The following is a 14,203-nucleotide window of genomic DNA, read 5'->3' as shown; positions in this document are numbered from 1 at the left end:
TCTCGTTGAGAGCGGTCATACTGCGCTTTCTGCTCGGCACGAGCAGTGCTCAGATTCCGTCGTGCTTTGTCCAAAGCCTCCGTCATCTTCGCGCGCAGCCCGGTCGAGTAGTCGGCGCCTGCAGATCGATCATTCGGGTTGTTGCTACGAACCTGTCGAGTACGGTCTACGGGGTTCAACAGCTCCCTGTCGAGGTTGAGGGCGGCAGGTGTGTACCTAGTTGAGCGATTCACGGTTGATCTGAGAGCAAACCCAATCTCGAGGAGACGGGTATCCTAGTCACTGTGCACTCCGCAAATGCAACTATAGCATGTGCTTGATGTTGCGGTTCACGCGCTCCGTGGGATTCGCCTGGGCGTGGTACATGGTTGTTCTCTTGTGTTTAATGCCGAGGGCAACACAGGAGTCCACGAACAGCTTAGCAGTGAAGTACGACGCATTGTCCGTTATCAACTGCTCGGGGTAGCCAAACCGTGTAAACACCTCAACCAGCTTCCCCATGATTACGCGTGCCGTCAGCTTTTGCAGTAGGAAAAGCTCCACCCATTTGCTGAAATGGTCTGTGACAATGAGCAGAAAGTGGTTCCTGCTCGGGGTTCTTGGTTTGTTGAATTGTTGTTATGAACTTTATTTTTCCACCGATGAACTTTATTTTTCCACGGGGTTCTTAGATAGGGTCCCATGACGTCACAAGCCGCAATCTGCCAGGAAGCCTGGCTATTGATGGGCTGCATAAGCCCACGTGTGCGTCCACCACGTGGCTTGACCCTTTGGCACACGTCGCACGAGCGGGTGTAGCGAATCACCTCCCGGTTCATGCCAGGCCAAGTAGCGAAGCGACACAACTTAGGAAAAGTCTTAGGGTCGCTCGCAAGCCCAGAGATGCACGTGTCATGAAAGTATCGCAACAGCGCCTTTCTTAGCGTGCGTGGAATCACCACCTTGAAGGACTCATGTGTATCCTTCTCGGATGGGATGTGTCTCAGCAGAACGCCATCAGAGTCAAGCAGATAGGAATCCATCGCGCTTACAGCATTACCAGCTGTGTTCGAGCGGCCCGCACGGGCAGCAATACCAGGATCCGTGTGCGCCGCGGCTGCGCCGCCCGGCTCCCTGAGCCCGTCAAACACTTTTTGACAAAATGGATCTACTCGCTGAGCATCTAATAGCTCCCTTCTGCTAAACAAGCTCCCCACTGAACTGACGCCGTCCAAGTGGTTAACGCTTTCACCCAAGGAAGGCGGGTTGGCCGCGCTTCCACAGGTACAACCTCTGCCACGAAAGTTGACCGAGACTCACGAAGGCCGTCGAACCGCGCGCTACAGCTATTAACGAACGCTACTGGTCTCGTTGCGGAGTCTTATACGCGGATGCTGCTGGCCCATACCACAGAAGATGATATACGGTGTCAGTAATCCATTAAAATACGTACGTTCCGGGACTCACTTTCCGTGCCCCAAACATTACACAGGCGGAGGAGGTCGCCAAAGCACTTGCCGCTGCCTAACGAGACTCTCGGGTTATCATCACCGATTCCCAGGGAGCCTGTAAGACTCTAGATCAAGGATGCATTTCTCGACGCGCCGCGAAACGTTTACGTAGATGCGAGTACCGGTATCGTTCGGACACACGTGTCATCGTCTAGACCGCAGCATATGCGGGACTTGAGGAAAACGAGGCTGAAGTCGCCTCTCCCCACGCGCTCATGCACCGGCCGCCTGAAGTATGAGAACCTACCCCGGCTGCAATTTACAAAGGCATTGTTCAGTTCTATCAAACTTCGCATAGCCGCTTTCATCCCCGTGCGAAAAAGCTAACCAAAATCGAGGAGCGTTGCTCCTTCGTTTATATACAAACACGGTAGTGTGCCGGGCAGTGCTGCAATATTTTAATGGGGAGCGTCGACATTATGGGTGTGTATTCTTGGATGTGTACCATATGATGTCGACATGCCCCTCTAGCCCTGCTTACTCTTTCCCCTCACCTACCCAAGAGAGCTGGTAGGCAGCACTGCTCCACTGCCCTACCAGAGAATAAAAGAGCAATCGTGACTAGGGCTCGAGCTTCCACTGAAGCCACAGGGGTTCCGACTAGGAACCCCTCTAATATATATAGAATTTGTAAAAGACTGACCTTTAAATGTAGTCCCCACTCTTTCCTCCCAATAGCTCTGATAAATGTTTTTCACCATCACCATGCTCCACCACTGACTTTTCGTGCATGCACGGCGACAGTCACTCCTTTGTTTTGCAACCAGTTGACTCCGGCCACATCGGGCTCGGTTCTTGATATTCTATTGCTGCTCCCTTCAGTTAATGTTTAGTTGCTGATGTTGATTGTTTAGGTTGCATAAAATGGTCCTTTTGGTTTGTTCACAGAGAAAACACATTAGAAATTTGTTGGTCACCGAGGCGAGAACGAGCAGGTTCAACCAGACCCTAGCGAACCCTAGAGGGGGGCCGTTTCCATGGAAACACAAAAGCGTCTATGTGCTGTGAGGTTTCAGTGCACGTTAAAGATTCCCGCGTTGTCCAAATTATTCAGATCTCCACTACGACAGGTTTCTCTTATTTCAATTACACCTTTATTCCTTCTCCTACTGCCAGTTCAGGTGTCCACGGGGAATTGTGACAATTACTACACCTTTGCTTTCCTGTGAACCAATACAGTTACATGAATTGTTAGCTTTGGGGGCGTGCTTGGTTTGGCTTTGGCCAGGTTTCAAGGTCACTGAGTCAGAGTCAGGGGAAACTCTATTCACTCTAAAACCAAATGCATGGTACTAACTCGTCGAAGTGGGCTGCGAGGGACGCCGTAGCGTAGGCCTCCGTACTTAGTACGGGCCAGTTGAAAGAGAACAACGGAAAGGCAAGTGAGCAGCTGTTTTGTTAGAACACCGGGTTTATTTTGAACTGCACAAATTCACTCTCACTCGACGAAAATAAATCGCACAGAGGTGTTGAATCACGCACACTTTCGATTTGGTGGCGTTGCGTTCAGCTGAAATGTCGAAAAGTTTGTGACGAAGTCCTGAATGAGCTAACGATCAGAAAAAAGAAACATCAGTGGCAGCTTTCCCGACTTCTGTGATATGGCACATCCCCAGTTCGTACCAAATTATCGATGGACATCTGAAGACAGCAACAGGAGGTCAAGAGAGAGTCAGGAGCCTATCCGTTGCTCCTTTTCTTCCAGTGGTAGTCGACGAGCAAGAATTCAATGATTTGTCGGTTGAAAACTGGGCGAGGCACTTGGTTTCCGCGGTGGTTTAAAGGCGGTCCTCTTGGGGGCGTTGGACGAACGTGAGCGAACCTGGCTGGTTCCCGGCCGTCGTTCAAGGCAGGTACTTCCGGCACCACGCCGCCATTCAATGCACCAGGTAATTCTGCCTGAATGGGTACCTCGCCACGCATTCTTGACCTCACTCTGTTCATGCTCAGGATAGGTGCAATTTGCGGGCTTGGCTGTCCCTCCTCGGGCACTGTGATCGCTGATAACCACTCGGAATGAAGACTCGACGAAATATTTGTTACTGTGGCGCACAGCAAAATGATGACGCAGCTTACTAACGAAGCATGTTCTTTCGCGCGAATATAACTATGATGATGATGAGTAGATGTTTCGTGGAATAGCTTACAATCACTCCATGGCCAAACTGCCAAACCCTTATTGCTTTTTGAAAGCGGCAAGTAGGTTAAGGTTTAAGACTTGAGCAAATTTCCACGCTCGCACATCGATTAATGACGCGTCGCAGGTGACGACGATGATGATGGAGCCTATGTAAAACGCAGACACAGCCGTGCCGTAGGGCCAAACTTGATGTCTTGAACTAAGCCACATTTATTTCGTTATTATACTGATTTCGTTGGTTTATAGGAAAGGCGCAGTAGCTGTCACACTTCTCCGTGGATACCTGAACCGCGTAGTAAAGAAAGGAGAAAGGTGGGAGTGAAAGAAGAGAAAGAGGTGCCGAGGTGGAGGGCTTCGAAATAATTTCGAACGCCTGGAGATACCCAACATGCATCGACAATTCATAGCACACAGACGCCTTTGTTTTCTCCTGCATCGAAACGCGGCCGACACAGTCGAGTTCGAGGCCGGCAACTCCGGATCAGTAGCCGAGCCTCTTAGCCACTGCGCCATCACGCCATTGCGATGGGTGTTATACTGATTAACAACGGTTTTAGTGCCTCGTGCACATACTCTAACAGCTTGAGTGAAGCGCATTCCGGAACATTTGAAGGCGTAAATACTGCGCAGGCGCTTACTGTTTCCAAGTGGTGGTTTACTTTTAAATGGGTACAACGTATTTTTGGAGAAGAAAATAATTCTTGCTTAATTAAAGATAGTGGAAGTTAGGTGCTCATATGAATGGTGAAAAAAGTTTGCAATCACTGGCCAAGTGAAGCAAAGATGAAAGACGTTCAAGGAACCCGTATGGGTTCCTGCTCACAATGAGGCGGGCGAAGCAAGTAGGCGCATTTTAAGCGGAAAATTTGTGATAATGACTGATTTTAGAATAGTGGCACTTTTCTTGCAGTGCAGCTCATGGTCCAGTTTGTGGATTGGATGAACGATGGCTCAGGAGAAGCCATGCTGTCAGGTTTCGTTTTTCAAATGGCTTAAATTGCTGCGTTGTCGCAGCGGGAGAATTCTGTACCGCTCTCAATTGCACTCTCAAATTTGTGAGCGTGGCGTCAAAACGACGTGGCCATGACGTGACATTGAGGCGTCAGTCGTGAGGGATTATGAAATCGTCCAATTACCAGTGACTTGCAGCATGGCTCCGCTCCGTTAGCACCTGTTGCGCGGTCAAGGGTGGTACTACGTGGCACGAGGGTGGCAAGGGACCGTCTCCTAACGTTTTGTAAAATGGCGCAAGGAATACATAACAAATTAAAAGATGAAAGTTTTATTTTGCTAAGGAACTATATTTAAAACTCAATCGCATCGAGTAGAATTTGTAGTGTTCTTAGTTTTGCAATAAATTTGCTCCTCAGTAATGATTTTGCCGCGAGGGCACGCTGACGGCGTCATATGCGACTTGCAAAGAAACGGCTGGTTCCAACGATAGTTGCTGCTTTTTACACTTCGTCTATAATCTAGGTCCTGTGTGGATATCATAAGCAGCCGGAAAAATCTGTTCGAAGAGAGCGAAGGCTACGAACCTGCGGTGATCAGCTTTGTGAAAATGTTTGGCACGAGAATCGTTCATTTTTTAAAACTGCGCGAATAAAGCAACGACACAGCGAGAAACACAGGAACACACACAAAGCGCAGAACTTCCAAATTTTATTCGAAAATGTTGCGGCAGTTATTTTATGCCCTCTGCAGTTACCAACAACAAAACAAACCAAACCGCCCGTAACGTTCAAAACACAATCGCGTTAGCTGCTTAGAATGTCCCAATCAGTGCGCGATAATGGACAGGCGCCTGACCAGCACACAATAATTAAAAAACCGCAACAATTTAACCTCATCAAGACGAAGATCGCGTGCCACGTACCTTGGCCACCCCAAGTCGAATACGCCAAGAAGCTTAGATGACAACAACCCAAAAAAGGGCTGACAAGCAGGAATACATACGAAAGGCATGACACCCAACAGGAACACGGTAAAAGGCAATGAAGAGACCACTAAAACCGGAGCTGAAAACTGCGAAACCCAAAAGGAATACGGGTAAAGACGAAGATGATACCCCTAAAATTGGAGCTAAAAGAATATCTATTTTATCAAATGAACAAAACATGAAATGCGAGCAAAGGTGATAACCTAAACATGATAAACCTAAAAGAGTGAAGCATGAAAACAAAAGAACCAAGGGGAAGGTGAACAGCTAAACATGATGATACGCATTGCTCCCTTCTAGGAACTCAATTTCTTTACATCTGAAAGATATGAATGGACGGCGTGCTCACATATCGATCTGCTCTCTTAGCAATTAGAAGGGCCTCAATTATTTCCCTTTCCGTCTGTGCTACTCGCTATGTCCTTGCTTTATTCGTGCAGTTTTAAAACTTGAATGATTTACGCCAACTAGCCTGCAAAAAGACACTTCTGGACGAAAATCGACTAAGTCAACTTGCTGAAGTGAGTCAGTGTGTTGTACATCCTTATTACCGTTTACAATACAGACGAGTGGGAGGTATGTGGTTTGTAGTTCTATCTCTTTAAAAATGCGCGAGGACCATGATGGCTACACCACATATGCTGAAAGAGGGAAGTTGGCAGTTTCAGTAAGGCAGATGGCAGCTGCTATGCAAGAGCTCGAAACTGCAGCGCGGGAAACGAGATCCGACACCCAATTTGATCCGGTCGAACACCCGGTGACAACAACGCCTTGGACCTCAAGGTGGCGTTTGAAAATGTCATCCGTCATGTCATCCTCATACATTTCTCACAGACGAATTGTAGCCACAACACGTTTAGGTACAGTCGTGAGCCAAAGTGGTATACTACACCCAGCTTGTAACAGGGCTCGGGAACACTAAACTGCATTTCAGCGACATCTAGCAACAGCTATCTGGGATTATGACAATTGTGGCGGTGTTCCATTTCATTGACCTCCATGTGTCACTGTCCCTGTCGCGTTTCACTACATACGCATCCAATACCAGGAGAGTGGCCCATACCCCTTGGGTGCAAGAGGAATCCCACAGCAAGTAGGCTTCTTTCCCTGCTGTTTAATATCGCCATGGCTCACCTCTCCTCACTGCTTAATGTCTCAGGCATCAGACAAGCCCTGTCTACCGATGACATCAGGCTCTGGGTGACACATGTGTCGTTCGCAGAGATCGAGGGCAACATGCAACAAGCGGCGACTATCGCATTCGGATACACTCGCCGCTGTCCTGGAAGGTTCCCTTACCAAATAAGAATTCATGCACCTTTGGCCCAACCCGATGTGCACCAACAAAAATGATCTTGCCGTTGCTAGTGGCCGCATCCCTGAGCATGATGAAGTAAGAGTGTTGGGACTCTTTATCCATCACAACAAATTATCGATACAACAATGCAGAAGCTACACAGGATTGGAGACCGCGTGGGCCGCATAGTCCGCCAGGTATCTAAAAGCAGGGTTGCGATGCAAAGACGACATGAGGCTGACCAATGCATTCTTAGCCAGCTGGAACCCTATCTTCATTTGCGGAGATGTGATGAGAACGCCCTAGAGGAGATCCTTCGCAAAATCTATGAGCGCGCCCTCCACCTCAACATAACGAAGTTCAGTCAATGGTTCATCGATCTCGGGATGACCAACACTTTTGCGGAGCTAAGCGAGGCACACTTAAACAACCAATACTTGCGGTTGAACAAATCTTCAGCAATCAAAAGCCTCCTAGACCGCCTGCACATTGACTACAAAGCACAATCAGAAGAAAGGACCAAGGTGTCAAAGAACTAGCGCCACGCACTACAGGTACAACCTCTGCCATGAAACTTGACCGAGACTCACGAAAGCTGTCGAACTGAGTGCGACAGATCTTAACGAACGCTACGGGTCTCGTTGCAGACTGTTATAGACGGATGCTGCTATCCCATACCACATGCAGAAGATGATATACGGCCTCAGTGATCCATAAAAATATTAATTTCAAGAACTCAATTTCCGTAACCCGAACATTACTCACGCGGAGGAGGTCGCCATTATAGCACTCGGCGCTGCAATGAAAAACTGGTGACTAGCCTTTCCCTTGTTCGCTTGCGGCGCGCTCACGTGATCGAAGTAGGGTCGCGTCATTCCCTTGCTCTTGAACCAACTCTTCGCGGCATGCACTATAAGAGGCCTTGAAGGACATTAAATTTTTTCAAGCGTTTTATCCTTGAATCCCTGTGCTCTAGTCACCACTGGGCAAGCTTCAGTGGCATCCGAAAGGGATGCGCTGCTCTCGGTGTCAGACGCTAACTCTCCCACTTTTACTGCAGTGGACTTCGTAGTCTCGCCTTCTTTTGTTTTGAGCCAGTTTGGATCGGGGTCGTCTGCTGGCCTAGCACCTTCCACATTTCCCAACACCAAATCTTATAGGCGATTCTCTATGCACTTAGCGCGAAGTCGTCCCGAGACAAGCTTCCGGGAGCATTAGGGGCGAGTGGTCATGTAAGTAAACTGGAGAGTTCGCATCGGTGACATCTTCCTTCCGTACCAAGTCCTTCCTTACCACCACAGTGTTGCAGCCTGTGTCTCTCAGGACTCGAACTTTCCGGCCCCCAATCATGCCGGCTACGACAGGTAAGCATTCCCTGACTGCGCATTCTTTACTGGTGAAACCAGCGTTGATGACGTCCCTCCGTCCTTAAGTTCTAGGTATCCGTTCTCAATGCATACTGCAGTGGACTCCCGATATTTTTCTCTCTGTTTTGCCCCATTTGCCCTGCATCTCCAGCTTGGATGACCTGGCTTGCCGCATTTGTGGCATTTCTTGGCCGGTCTCGATCCGTCGGAGGTGGCGGCCCGGTAATTTTCGGGACGGTGTCCAGTGCGCGCATAGATAAAACATTTCTTTTCATCGCTGCTCTTCGCGTCCGATGATTGAAGCAGCGTTCCTTTTCTCTCGGTAGTCTTGGCGATGGCGTTTTCTGCCTTGTCTTTCGGGGGGCTTTGCTTTCCGAAATTCGACCAGCCATGTGCCTCCACATACTTTTCTGCCCTTGCTTCTGTTTCCGCGAAGCATGTGTCTCAAAAACATTTGTAGCGGATTGGCGCAGTTAGACAGGAACTGTTCCCTTAGAATCAGGTACCTGTGTACTCTTTTTTTCTTTGGTTCCGACAGCTGTGTCCATCTGTCTAGGAAGTTCTGTAGGCGCGTCACGAACTGTGAACACGTTTCCTCATTCCGGGGACTCACAGACCTGAATTTTTCTCTGAACTCTTCCTCTGTCACACGGAAGCGAATTATTAGCGCCGGAATTTGTTGTAGTCCAAGCACTCGGAGACATGCGACTAAAAACGCTGAGCGCTTCGCCGCTTAAACACAGACTAAGGGCTGTAGCCCACTAGTCGTGAGGCCAACTCTGACTCTCAGCGACGCGCTCGAAACGCATGAGGTAAGCGTCAAGGTCGTCCCTGCCCTCATTAAAAACCGGCATCAGCTTGCGCGGGCTTATGCGTTCGGGCCGAGAACTTGACCCTCTCCCGTTTCTGACTTCGTCTCTCTACTGTTATTCGCGTCAGTTGCCGGATTATTCGATAGGTCTCGTCGGAGCATCAGTAACTCTTTTTCTTTCTCCATCTCCGCTATCAGGAGTTGGGCTTTCTGCTACTCTAGCTCCTTCTCTTTCTCCATCTCCGCTGTCAGGAGTTGAGCCTTGTGCGATTATAGTTCTTCCTTCTCCTTCCGTCGCGCATGTTCCTCATTGCGTTCTTCTCATCGATGAGCTCGCTCCTGCTCTACCCATTTGAGCAACTCTTGACCTCCAAAGTTCGGCCATACTCAACAAGTCGTTCTAACTCTGCATCGGTCATGCTAGGTACGTGGCAAGCGCTATCCACTAAAGAAACAAAAGTTCGCGAAATACTTACTTTGGCGTCGGCAGGAGAACAGTGTGTGCCAGTCGCACCAAGCCACAAAGAAACCAATATGCTGACGGTGCAAAACAGCCGTAGTTATCCGTAACTGCACAGAAAACTTCGAACACTCGCAGAAGCCATATTCCCTATCCTCCACGAGCATTGTCACGACCATAGAGTTAATATTAACACTGCAGTTAATACACAAACTCCTTGCAAACTCCACTACAGTCCACTACTCCACGACAAAGTTACAGGTAGATCAGATTGGCTCATTTCAGATTTTTTTAGGATAGGTACGGTTTCGTTCTTTTTGAGCATGTTTTTCACTTTGCTGCATCCACACAGCCTAAAATTAAATTAAAGTTTCACTGCAGCATCGTGATTACAAAATTGTTCATGGTAATTGCACTTTTCGTCAAAATTTTGAAGAAAGGAACACGGCACAAATTAAAGAAAACCTTTTAATGTTTATTATCGTAAGCGTTCCATCGTACGTACAGCCTTTATAAAACGTTTACAGCCCAGAAGGTTTGCTTTTAAACCGTATAATATGACTTCTGTAATAATCGTTGAAGTCCTAGCCATTGGAGAGGGTAGGACGAAAATCTTTTTGCCTTCAGCAAATATGGAAACCTGGGAATGCATTGTACGAACCACATAGTATCGCTCAGAAGTAGACTTCTTGCGCTGTAATTTTTTGATAAAGGCTGTACGTTTCCGATCCAATGGCAGTCATGGTTGCTTTGTGTAGTTTAATCACTTGAACGTCCCAAAGCAACTCAGGTACGCCGTGGGATGGGCCTTGGCCATAGTGTAAGCTGGCATCTCACAGCACACGGGCGCCTTGCTTTTCGCCTTCTTCGAAAAGCGGCCGCGGTGGCCAGGATTCGATCCCGCATCCTGGCACAGAAGTCGACCGTCCTAACCAATTTGCACCACCGCGCCAGGTCCAACGGCAGTATTGATTTATACGCAAAAAGCACATGTTGACGGTAACTGCGCTACTATCTAACGGTGCTTCGCCTGCACCTTTAACAAGCAAGACCCTTGAGGTCCCGCGGAACAACTGCTTGTGGATGTGCCTTGGACTTCCGAAGGGTTCTTCGGCATCAGGAACGCTAGCAGAAGCAGATGTCTCCTTCTGGATGTGATTGCCGCACAGGAAACTATGCGTACGTTCCAATCTCTGACAGTCCACAGTCATCATACCTCTGACTTTGGACAAGCTGTGCAGCTTCTATCCCTCCCTACTATTAATCAACCACAAAAACTACTGCATCTGACATTTGCTCCGTGGACACTCTCGCCTGTAAAGGTGGAGCCGCGTGCCACAGGAGGCGCGTCTGCAAGCTACTCTCGCCTACTTATAACCGAGGAACATATGCAGCACACCCGCATATTCATCGACGGTTTAACAACTGGAGAAACTTAATTCTGCCTTTCGTCCTGCAGCCTATATTGCGCCATCAACAAGTCATGTGTCATTTCTTACTTCTTGAAAATGGCCCCGATAATGTTACAGATCACATTGAGCGGCTGTGACACAACACAACCAACACAACCACCATTCAATAAGTGAAACCGAAACCAAAACTACACGAAAAATTGTTTTACATTATTAAGTGCCACATTGCTTGCAACTCCATGGTGCCACCAGTCGGTGCCATTATTTAACTGGCATAGCTGAATTCTGCGTGGGTACTGTCTTACGCAGTATTCCGAAAGCGAAAAAAACATGCACTGAACATTTTCGCATTTCTACTCTTTTAAGTCCGCCCTTGGTAAGAAACGCTCCTTTGGAAGGTTTTGTGAACGCTGCCGGACACGAAATAAAGTTGTCACTCACTTGACTCCCTCACTTCAAAGCGCGGAAATGCGTTGTGGTCAATGTTGTGGTGACAAAACCGAAAACGAAACCGGAGGAAACTACTCCGTCCACCGTTTGGGGAGACGAACGTCGAACCGTCGAACCGTTGACAGCTGCTTACGTAGAGCGGTAGAGCTCTCAGAGCGTGAAGCCAGGCGTGAGGTTGTAACTGGTCATGAATGGTGTTGAAAACATAAAATGACAGTGTTGTAATTTGTTCCATATAGCATTTCACTTCTCGGGGCGGTTTTTCTGCGAATACCGTGGGATGTAAAGTCAACTTATCTCACATTGCGGTAAGTAAGGCAGTTGCGCTGCGTAGTCAAGGGAAAATCGGCGAAACATTTGCGCAGCTGTTAGCGTGCTGGCGCACAGTTTCCAAGTTTATGGTCTATTCATGCAGTGAAAATGCAGTAGCGTGTTGCCAACTTGAGTGTGAACTGCTGCAATCTTGATTTTTTGCAGCCAGTCAATGGGAAGTAAGTACATTATAGCGTTGCCGAGTTAGCTAATATATATGGATAGTTTCGGCCGTGTATTGTGTATTTCACTTCTATCACAAAACATTTTAGCGGTTTGAACACCATGTTATAGTTGAGGAATAGCCAGGTGTTTTACGTACGCGCTTTCCTTGACTAGCGAGGGGAACGTGGTAATGACTGTTGGGATCAACATGTTTTGAAAGTTGTTAGAAAAAAGAAAAACCATATTGAATTCACCTTTTTTCTTCTGATTAGCGGTTTAATGGGGAATATAGTAAAACAGTGTCGTGGCTTGGGGTTTCAAGAGGCGAGGAAACGGGAAGTCTGTGTATTCCAAATATTTTTGAGCAAATTGTTGCCATCTAAATGGATGCTAAAGATAAGTGTCAAGTACATCCATGGGCCGCAAAAGTTTTCGGAACACGTAAATCACACAAAGCTTTACTTGCTTGGCAGTCCATATAAGCAGTTACAAAAAGATGCACATTCCTGAATTACCTGCCCAGTGCAGCAGTCATTGTCAGGCCACACTTTCTGGCAGCGAGGAATGCAGCTCTTCTACGGTTTCTATGTTCATGGTGCTGCTTGAAGATGTTTACAGATGTCCGCAGGAAACAAACATGGGCACCTGTACATATCTTCAAGCAGCACCTTGCAAGTTTGAGAAGACATCCATTACATGTGTAAGGAAGTGGCCACTCAAATGCTGTTGAGGCGCTGTGTGTGAAATCACAGTTACTTGCAAAATCAAGCGCTCTTATTGGTTCCCACTTAGTTGAAAACTTTGAAGTGTTTTCTTACATCTTTTTACTTGGTTTTGGAATTTATGTGCTGATTGAAAAATGTTTGTGTGCTATAGAGTATAGATCTTTCCTCGGATTTATTGTAATATTACATAGCTGGGTTGCCTACATTTAAAGGAACTGAACACTGGCCAAAATATGTCATGAGATTATGGTGGAAATGAAGATCTTGCTTCATATACTACAGGTCGGGCACTGTAATATCAGAGAAAGGAGGCTTTACAATTTTAATTTGCCATTGAAAATTGCATAAAAACAACTCGGGGGGGGGGGGGGGGGACATTTTGCGGAGAAACACTGTTACTATTACTGTAGTACCTCATGTGACCACATCCGAGGGAAACATCACTAATTATCATTTGTGCACACTGTTCTTTTTACTACTAGGAGTGCTTGTGATATTTTATAATATTTTGCAATCTCTCCAGTGTGCCCTTAAATAAAAACCACCACTCCTATCAATACATAACTATGAAAAAATGGTATAAAAACAAAAATGCAATGCATCATTGAAATCCGACGACAACCACAAAAATGATGCCTTATTGAAAACAGTTGCGAAAATTTTCTCTGTTTCCTGTTTAATACTGTACCTGACTGATAAAAAAGGGTATTCAATATTTAACCCGGTTTTGTAGGTGCACGGCATTTGAATAAGTGGATTATTAACTTTAAGAGTGTTTGGCCCCCCACTCACTAGCTATGCTGCAGTTGCTCTAGACTGTTTTGGCCTCGCTTTTAATCTGCCTTACTTTATACATTGCACAAATTGTGCATTTTTGTGTTACCTAATAGTGAGGTACAATGTATGGATGGTCTAAAAGGATGTTCATTTGGACTAGTTGGTGCATACTATTTGAGGGATAAAGTAACAACGCCAAACTGAAACAAAACAAAAGTAAAAAGTAGGACACGTCCTGCGTTGGTCTTGTGTTTTGTCTTAGTTTGGCGTTATTACTTTATCCCTTAAATGTAAGCACGTTTCCTGGGTGCAATGATTACCTGCATGGCACCTAATGGATGCCATTGAGTGAGTGGCAGTTGTCTTAGTGGGTGCAATTGTACACCAGTCAATAAATTTTAGTTCTAATATAAAGTTCCCAGTAGCTCTTTATTTTTTTTTTTTTATACCAGGATGCAAGCGGATGGCTCAGAAATGCAGTAGCTTTCAAGCCTAGGACCTAGCTATGGTGCTGTTGGGCATGCTTAGAAGGGACACCTCTGTAGTGTGGTTAGCCTTGCATACCGTTCCCGCCGATAAAGGCACACGCACCCATGACTTTTGCATGCATTTTGTGGGAAAGATTAATCCTATAATTGCCTTCTTGTTTCTTTATTGTATTATGCATTCCTTGTTGAAGATTGTGAAGAGAGAAGCCTTGGTCTGCCATGTGTAGGTGGTATAGAACAGAACTGAGCTGAAAATTGATGTTCCAGTGAGTGTATATATTTTTGTGACAACCGATTATGGCAGTGGCCCTTTAATATGCTACATGTAGGTAATAAAACTTGTTGCTGGGCTAGTTGGTGACATTCTTAG

The 14,203-nt window shown here is 46.8% G+C and overlaps 1 protein-coding gene across 1 annotated transcript in view; it reads left to right on the top strand.

The window, feature by feature from the left end:
* Positions 1-11,476: 11,476 nt before the first annotated feature.
* Positions 11,477-14,203, top strand: part of LOC146204722 (vesicle-associated membrane protein 4-like) — a 41,773-nt gene continuing 39,046 nt past the window's right edge. Inside the window, exon 1 of the mRNA XM_084589440.1 lies at positions 11,477-11,674. The gene's annotated coding sequence lies outside the window, so the exon portion shown is untranslated. The remainder of the gene's footprint in view (positions 11,675-14,203) is intronic.

The sequence above is a fragment of the Amblyomma maculatum genome, chromosome 1, assembly GCF_055883805.1.
Source record: "Amblyomma maculatum isolate TAMU_Amacu chromosome 1, ASM5588380v1, whole genome shotgun sequence".
Taxonomy (NCBI): Eukaryota; Metazoa; Arthropoda; class Arachnida; order Ixodida; family Ixodidae; genus Amblyomma; species Amblyomma maculatum.
Note: the sequence above shows the minus strand (reverse complement) of the source record. Positions and strands in the feature narration are given on the sequence as shown.